Raw genomic sequence first — 9016 nt, forward strand, 5'->3', positions numbered from 1 at the left:
TTTAATGCATAATTGCGTTCACACTGTTACGAGTTGATGAACCACTGAAACGATTTTGGAAACATTATTTTAAGGTGCAAAAAACTCTTTGGTGTTGCTTTAATGTAAAGCGATTTCAGACACGCCTATTGTGGACCGTACCATTTTTAACCACTGTGGCGCTAGAAGCAACTGAGATAGAGAACGACTTCAACTTCACAAGCAAGTGTCAACATTGAATGACAAAACGCTAGGTAAATTCCTCCAGTAGGCTAAATTCAGTTTGCTGCTGACGTGCATGGGTAAATGTAAGTTGCTAGCTGACGTCTAGCTTGTTGAAAATGTGTTATTTTACAACCTTCATTTATAAACGTGTTTTGTTCTTTCATAGCTCATGTCACGTCTTCATACATTGAATTACTAGCTACTTACCCACTGAGGCTAGTAAAGTGGACCTTGGTTAGACCAAGGTTGGTTAGCAAGATAGGCTAAATCTCTATTTAAATCAAGCTTTTCATTGTGGTTAGGTAAAATCAATTGTCATTTCCAAGGAGATTAACTCCATAGCCTATGTGATTATTCTCATTTTATTTTGAATAAATTATTGTGCCCTTTTGAAATTAGTTTGGCACAGATCCTGTGTTTTTATATAACCGGTATGCACAAGAGGGTCTGATGTAGCTAAGCCTAGGCTACATAACATCAGTGAAATCTGTGGAAACATAAAAAGGCCCAAGTAGCCTAGGCTAAATAGTATGCTAGTATTTGAATGTTTTAAATTGGTTGGTATTGTTTTTAGATTCTATTATTTCATATTTTTAGCTTGATAAATGTAGTTTCATCTGAGAACCCTGATACTATCTTAATGAAACTAGGATTTTATTTTATTCAAAGAGACACTATGAGGAGAAGGAAATGGCACACAGACATTTTAGTGCTAAAAGAGTAAGCAGGAAACACTAAGATCTACAAACAATTACATTAAAAGTGTAGGTGCAGTTAGGTTTTATACACTGTTCATATGTGTTACGGAAAGGGGTGCTCAGCAGACAGGAGAGGCAAAGGATGAATGCCGTAAGCAGGCCGCAGGGATAAAACAGGATATATAAGAACGATGAGATATTCTGTAGCCTACTGATTATCAGTTTGTCGCATGTTTAGACCTTGTGTGTGTTGCACAACACATGTTGCACTTGGTGATCACGGTGGGGATTGATATGATAGTGGACCATGATGGTTATAGAAGAAGTGAAGGAGCAGTACCCCCCAATTATAGTGGGGTAATTCGCACTCTGTGTACAAATATGATCAAAACTAAGATAAGCCTCATATCTGGAATACTGGTGCATGCAAACACAGTCCTGTTGTGTCCTCCACTGTAAATGATATTTTGTTTTCTTCTCTCCCCTGTGCCTGTAGAGTATCTCTATCCTCAGGACCCACAGCGTTATTTTCTCCCCTATCATCATCATAGAGTTCTTTTCAACCCCATGTTTACAGACCTTTGCCCTTCCTAGTCCTCACTGAGTTCTCCACTGTCCTACACCACCATGTGTCCTTACTGAGTCCCCCTCTACCCGGCGGCTGTGGCACTGAGGGCAGCATCCCTAATCTGACACCAGCAGCTGTAAACATTTGCGGCGGCTCCTGAAGAGCTTCATCGGCTGAGTCAGGTGGATGCTAACAGCCGTGCTGTGACCGAACGCCGCAGGAGGGGAGAGAGCGGGAGCCGGAGTGGGCATTGGTGATCTCACACGTGCGAAGTGAGAAGGCTGCAAAAAGCCAAAAGGGCCCAGACTCACATCGGCTCTCTTCATTTCCATACACCTAACCCCTCTCCCTCCCTCTCTTTCACCCTCTCTCACACACACACACACACACACACACACACACACACACACACACACACCACTCAAACCAATCTGGCTTATGTCCAGACTTTCTGTACGGTATTGCAAGTACGCTAATTTTGTCCTTTGAGTCCGACTCTTTCCCTCGCGGCGGTTCGGTTCAGCCCTGCACATCCAGGGAGGGCAAGGGAGCTTAGCCGAGGCGGAGGGGAGAGAGAGAGAGAGAGACAGGCAGGGACACAAAGCAGCAGGGAAGGTTGCAGGGGGTTACATCAGACGCGCCACCCATGTCTTGGAGGTCAGGGAGCCGTCGTTATGATTCAGCCACAACACAACACTCTTCTCTCCTTTTCTCCAGCTCGTTTTCTCTTCCCTACAGAGTTTATATTTAAACAGCACCACTTGCTGAGCCTTAGCCAGCTACTGTATGTAACTACAGCACAAATACCACATATTACTTATTATCCAGATCCTACATAAAACTCTCACTCTAGTCCATAAAAGTTTTCTTTGCTTCCTTTTTTAAGCTCTACACAGAGTGGAAGCTGAAATGCATAGATAGATAGATAGATAGATAGATAGATACTTTATTGATCCCTAGGGGAAATTCAAGGTCACAGTAGCATATAGACAACATACACACACACATTCACTAACAGCAGAAAAAGTAATTAAAAGTATATAATATAAAAAACACAACTAAGCAATAAGTACTGTAGAAGATAAAGAATATACTAAATATACTAAAATACGAATTATACTAAATAAAACTTAATCTAAATCAATTCAATCAATTGTGGGGGCTCCTTTTTGTCGAGTTGTTTGCCTGATTTGTAAGTCATGGCATTTCAAATTCAATTTCATATCAGAGTTCAGTGAGAAATACCAAGACTGGCATACCTTTATTCCCAAGAGGCCAAACATGCGTAGGCTACTTTGTCAAAGAGCGCTTATAGCGCATATGTGCAATCGACAACATAGCATTCAAACACACTCATGCGAGCAGCCAGAGCCAAAGCAAAAGACCCAAAGGCTGATCATTAACATGCAAAATAAAACTTATATTCCGACTTCAGGTCTGCAAGGATACTGCATAATCACACTGTGGTCATGTTGAATTACTTAGCATATTGTCTGAGAGATAGATAGAAACACAGATGTTCTGATGCTCTTTATTGCTGGGGGACTTTGAAGCATGGATATCACTGAAACAGCAGGTCCACATTCAGACAGAAATGCAATATACTTATCGAAACCTGCGTTTATTATGTACTATGGGATTGGGCTTCTTCATGAAGCCTCCAGCCATCACCTACACTCTTCCAGCACAATAGCCCCTGCAGGTCCTTTTGGCACCGAGGAGACCTTCGAGCTTGCGCATAGAGCCTTAGGTCAATCTGTGTCTGTGCGATAGAGACTCAGCTGCACCCACCGGATAGAGCTGAGCTCTCCGGATCCGAATCGTCCTCTCCTAGAGCTGCCACCAGCTGCAGATTAGATCCGGCGGCCCGTACGGGGAACAAGGAGAGTGTTGGGAGGGATTGATCCGCCTGATCCCCCCCTGCTGCGTGGATGAACTCAGTAGTGAGAGCAGAGAGGAGATGAGAGGACTCTACCTTCCTACTCCTAGTCAATATACACCCTCACTAGCAGACACCACATGTGAAATGTCTAAATGACAATGGTCGTCTTTAAAGTACTACTATTATTATTGTTATTATTATTATGATGTCTGGTCACTGTCTGGTACAGTATATAGAAACACATGGGTTTTTTCAGGAAAACCTATAACACTGACATCATGGATGCCAGCCATTAGCTGGCTAAGTAAACTATTCCCATGACTTCTCTGTAGTGGCTTATGGGTATCTGCAGCCATCCCTCTGCAGCCATCCCTCTGCAGCTATCCCTCTGCTGACAGCAATAATTTGTATTACAAAACTGCGCTAACTAAACGAGGTGTGAAGCTAAGTCTAACATGACTTTGCTTACAGATTGGTGTCAAATCGTGTTCTCACAACAACCACGCTGCTATCTTAAATAGGCTAACATCACTCTTAGGTCTACGGAACCCTGGGGTCAAGATATTTTTTGGTATATATCCAGAAAACGTGCACTAGTTTTACTTGTGTACTCATTTTACTAAATCGTGCACACGTTTTACTAAATAGTGCACTCATTTAATTAAATTGTGTTCTCAATTTAGTAAATTGTGTGCATGTTTTACTAAATAGTGCGCTCATTTTACAAAATTCTGCTCTCATTTTAATTGTTTAATTGTTAATTTAGTAAAATGTGAGCACAATATAGTAAAATGTGCGCACAATTTAGTAAAATGAGCACACAATATACTAAATTGTGCACACAATATAGTAAAATATTTAGTAAAATGAGTGCACAATTGACTATAATGAGCGCACATTCTCTCGATACACAAAAATATCCTGCAATGACTCTGTATAGGTCGCCCTCGAGCAACAAAACGATACTTTGAAAACATCTGTTTCGCTGGAAGAGCAAGGGGGTAGCAACAGGACAATAGTACAGAGACTGACAGGTCCGATGGTAGGGCTAATGTTATGAGAGTATTAAAATATGGGATATTTTACAGGAAAGTATTAAAAAAGGGAGGGAAAAAGGTTAACATATGTGAGAAACCCAGAAAAAAATGGGAGGGTTGACAGGTATGGTGTTTGTGAAGCACCTACATTTCAATCTATACATCCCGGGCTGAGCCAGAGGAATATGATGTTATCTTTCGAACTAAAATGCAGCATATTCAATCCAGAATAGCTTTTGCAGTGAATCTATGCTGAGATCCATCAAGAATAATAACAGTACTGCAGAATGAAGGTGTGGACTGGTACTGAGAATGTTTAGAACTATGTCCTGAGGGAACCAACTAATCTCTCACTGACACTGAGGAGATTGAAACACTCTCTGCATACATATTTATTTATTTATTACTAGTTTTTTGCTGACCACCAATCTGAAGTGGTTGTGCTTTGATTTTACAATTACAAAATTCCCCTGAAGATTTATTGAGTTCAGAGAGGGGGGTCAGGGAAGAAATAAGTACTGTGTTACTTAAAGTTTGTGCACTTTTACTAACGCCAAAGGGCACAAAACATTTGGCTTTAGTGACACCTCATAAAAAGAGAGTCAGCCTTTGTTATTAAGATACAATTATGACTCAATTAAATACCACACATATATAATTTACCCTTCAGTTTTCAGAATGCTTCGATGTGTTGAACCAGGCAACAACCCAAAAACTCTAAAACAGAAATCGCCACCTCAGCACAGACATGATAATTGAACAAATGAGCGATAATGAAACTAAGATATCTATGTTATTCCACAGAGCATATTTCATCACTTTTGTCATTCCCTCAACCCCCAACCCAACCCCACACCACCATCAACCTTTTAATGTCTCTTCTCCTTTTGACACTAAGCAGTGAAACCACCTAAACAGTGTACATAATTTTCAAATTACCTAGCCAGTGTTTACCTGCCCCTGTGGCCCGCTCGAGGCTAATAGCTTGTGTGGTTGCTGACAAACCGACATATCGCCATGACGATGACACCCAGGGGCTTTCAAACAGCAGGTAGGTGAGCCATTATGGAAACATCATACCCCTTCCTCTCTCTTTCTCTCTCTAGCATGTTGAAAGGGGCAGCAATGAGAGGCATTACCTGCTTTGAAGTAACAGCCCCATTGCCAGGCTCTGAATGAGCCGCGCTAAAAGCGTGACACAAGGGGGAAATCCCCCACTGGAGAGAGAAAAGGGAAAATAATCATCCACAGTGAAGCGCATCAGCTCAGCTTGACCCCCAAACACCAGAGTCAGAGAAGGGCTAATGTTCTGAGGCTCAGCTCCCCCCAAAACACTAGAGCTCTTGGATAATAATCTTCAGAAGAGGTAAATAGTAAATATAGACGCAAAACTACCCTACCCCGACAGAAAAAATAAATAACACTATTGTTCTTTCTCTCGCTCTGTTTCTCTCTTTTTTGCCTCTCGCCCTCTCTCTCTGTCTCCAAGAAAATGGCTTGTGGTTATATATGCGCAACTTCATATTTTATTCTCTGGCTTTCCAGGGTGAGTCAGACAGGAAGAAATGATCCACTCACGGGGACTGAGGAGGAAGAGAGAAAAAAGACTTGCTCGGAAACATCACATTACAGTTTCGCGTCTCTCTCCGTTCTCATCCATCACAAACACCACTGCAATACATTTCAGCATGCCACACACCAAAGCACTGAAACATGCACAAATCAGCACATGTCCATCGCGCACACGCACACACACACACACACACACACACACACACACACACACACACACACACACACACACACACACACACACACTACAAAGCCATTGAAAACACATGTACGAATAAAAAAGAAGAAACAAACATACACACACACACACACACACACACACACACACACAAACACACTAATATACAAAATAAACACTACACAACATACAGTCACAACAAACAGCATCAAGCTAAGTTCCATAACATGAATGAATGCCTTTCAGGTTCTACCTTTCTCTCCTCAAAAACCTCATTTTCAGCGGATGGAGACCCGGCAGTCACAGTAATCCTGATCCCTCTTCTCACAGTGGAGGAAGCCCTTTGCGATGCTCGCTGGCTTAAACAGCTTTGATAAGCATTGAGAACCCCCTCCAGTAATTGAGAGAGAGGGAGGGGGTGGGCAGGAGGAAGAGAAAGGGAAGGGGAGGGAGACAGATAGAGAGAGAGGAAGAGAGAGAGAGAGAGAGAGAGAGAGAGAGAGGAAGAGAGAGGTGGGGGAATTAGATCTATGCAACAAGAGAGAAAGCAGGGAACGTGATATAGAGAAGAGAGAAGCAGGGGAAAACGACAAGAGTGAAATAAGGAGAAACAGGGGAAGTGGGAGTGTGAAAGAGTGAGAGTGACAGAGTGAGAGAGAGAAAGAATGACAGAGTAAGAGAGATAGAGTGTAAAAGAGATGTATAGAACAGGGGAGAAGGAGATTTGCTTACCTTATGGTGAGCAGCTCCTCATCGGAAAGCTAAAGTGAGAGAGAGAGAAGAGAGAGAGAAGAGAGAGAGAGAGTGTTATTGGAATGGATGAGTCAGAGAGCGAGAGAGCAGGAGCTGCACTAGCAGCACTGCAGTCCAAAGCAGTGCATGCACAAACACACACCAACAGTCCCTTTCTCTCTGCCTTCTGTCTTTCTCCCCCTCGCTCTCCTCATCTCTCCCTCTCTCTCTCTCTCTCTCTCTCTCTCTTGTTCTCTCTGTCTTTTGCACACAGTGGGTCTCTCCCTGTAGTCCTAGCTTGTGTTGAGCTTATGTGTGAGGAGACGAGAAGAGAAGCCTGTAAGATTACTGGAGGTGGGGCGGGGGGGTCTTGCCTCACACTCTGACTGCAAATAAATTCTTGGCAGCCCCTTGTTCCCACGAGAGAGAGAGGCAGGAAAGAAAGAAAGAGAAAGGGAGAGAGAAAAGAGATAGAAAGAGAGAAGTGCCAACAGAGGAGGGAGAGGACTTTAACCTGCATCAGAATGAATCCAGACACAGGAGGGTGTGGAGGGTGAGGCAAAGATAGAATGCATTTGTGTGTGTGTTGTGTGTGTGTGTGTGTGTGTGTGTGTGTGTGTGTGTGTGTGTGTGTGTGCACGTGTGCATGTGAGAGAGAGAGAGAGAGAGGGAGAGGGAGAGATGGAACGAAGGAGGCTGAAGATGGGTAGCAAAAAGGGAACAGGTGGCCTCATCTGTTGATGCAGGGGTGGTGGAGGTATGTGTGTGTGTGTGTGTGTGTGTGTGTGTGTGTGTGTGTGTGTGTGTGTGTGTGTGTGTGTGTGTGTGTGTGTTTGTGTGTGTGTGTGTGTGTGTGTGTGTGTGTGTGTGTGTGTGTGTGTGCACGGGTGATAAGTGCAGGGGAAAGGGAGTTCTCACCTACACAGCACTGTTTGTGTTTGAGGGAGCATGTTTACAATGTCTCTCTCTCTCTCTCTCTCTCTCTTCTTCCTTATTCTCCCTCTCCTAATGAATAATGCAACTGAGTGCTGAGATTATGCCTGAGGATTCTCCATTCTCATTCAGTCCTTGTGTGCATATTGACCCGCTGTAGACTGAAAAGGAAAGCCATATGCTCCATGATTACTCCCCCCATTTACACCCTCACCATGTATCTAGTCATTTATTTGTCCTGATGCTACAGCTTTCCTGCTCGAGGACATTTGTTATTCTTTTCATATACTTTTATGAGCATCTTCCATTTATCATAAGCACATTCATTAGTTATGAATGGAACAACAGGAATTCATCAATGGGTTGGATAGATTAAGTGCAGCAGCATTTTAGCAATGGTGGAACATCAGGTTTGAATGTCAAAAGAAATATAAGGGTTGATATGTACGTAATATTTATATTTTATAGATTCTTGCCATAAATGGAGTATAAAATGCAGATCCACTTTTCACTGTTGTGAACATAGACTACAATATTCTAACATGGAAAATTGCATTAAACATCATTGAAATCATGCAGATAGAATATCCATCTCATTCATCACCAGAAGATACTTAAGGTCATCATACATAATTGATATTAACTTATGGATACTTGTGTTTGTTGATATATAATAAATATATGCATCGTACTAGAGGAAACAATTGCATTGTATTTTTTTGTGTATTAATCTTGATAACACAATAATTTTGTAATACCACAATCAATTATTAATAGTCTGTAACATGAATAACAAGTAGCACCAGCAATAAATGTATTGAAAGGGTAGAGCGAACAGAGAATCAAAACATGACTATTCTGGAGGTTAGTTTCGCAACAACAAAAGCTGTTTAAATTCAAAGCTTGTATTAGGCAACTAGAAGTCATGAATCACCATCAGTGTCCCTGCCCTGGGCCTCATACAGGTGCAAGTAGTGAAGAGTTAACAATTGTGTGTGACACACTCAAGCACACACACACACACACACACACACACACACACACACACACACACACACACACACACACACACACACACACACACACACACACACCCCATACCCACATCCACAGAGAGAGAAAGAGAGACCGACAGACAGACAGGCAGATAAACAGACAGCTAAACTGACTGACAAAACCACACACATATGCACAAAGGAACATGCACGACCA

General features: G+C 42.4%; 1 protein-coding gene across 3 annotated transcripts in view; it reads right to left on the minus strand.

Annotated features, from left to right (window-relative positions):
• Positions 1 to 7169, minus strand: part of si:dkey-174m14.3 (uncharacterized protein LOC563117 homolog) — a 30525-nt gene extending 23356 nt beyond the window's left edge. For 2 of the 3 annotated variants that reach the window (XM_048251055.1, XM_048251053.1), the window contains exons 1-2: positions 6872 to 7169; positions 6393 to 6530 (exon numbers count right to left, since the gene is read on the minus strand). The gene's annotated coding sequence lies outside the window, so the exon portion shown is untranslated. The remainder of the gene's footprint in view (positions 1 to 6392; positions 6531 to 6871) is intronic. The other variant, XM_048251054.1, reaches the window with a different exon arrangement.
• Between the last annotated feature and the right edge of the window lie 1847 nt (positions 7170 to 9016).

The sequence above is a fragment of the Alosa alosa genome, chromosome 8 (assembly GCF_017589495.1).
Source record: "Alosa alosa isolate M-15738 ecotype Scorff River chromosome 8, AALO_Geno_1.1, whole genome shotgun sequence".
NCBI lineage: Eukaryota > Metazoa > Chordata > Actinopteri > Clupeiformes > Clupeidae > Alosa > Alosa alosa.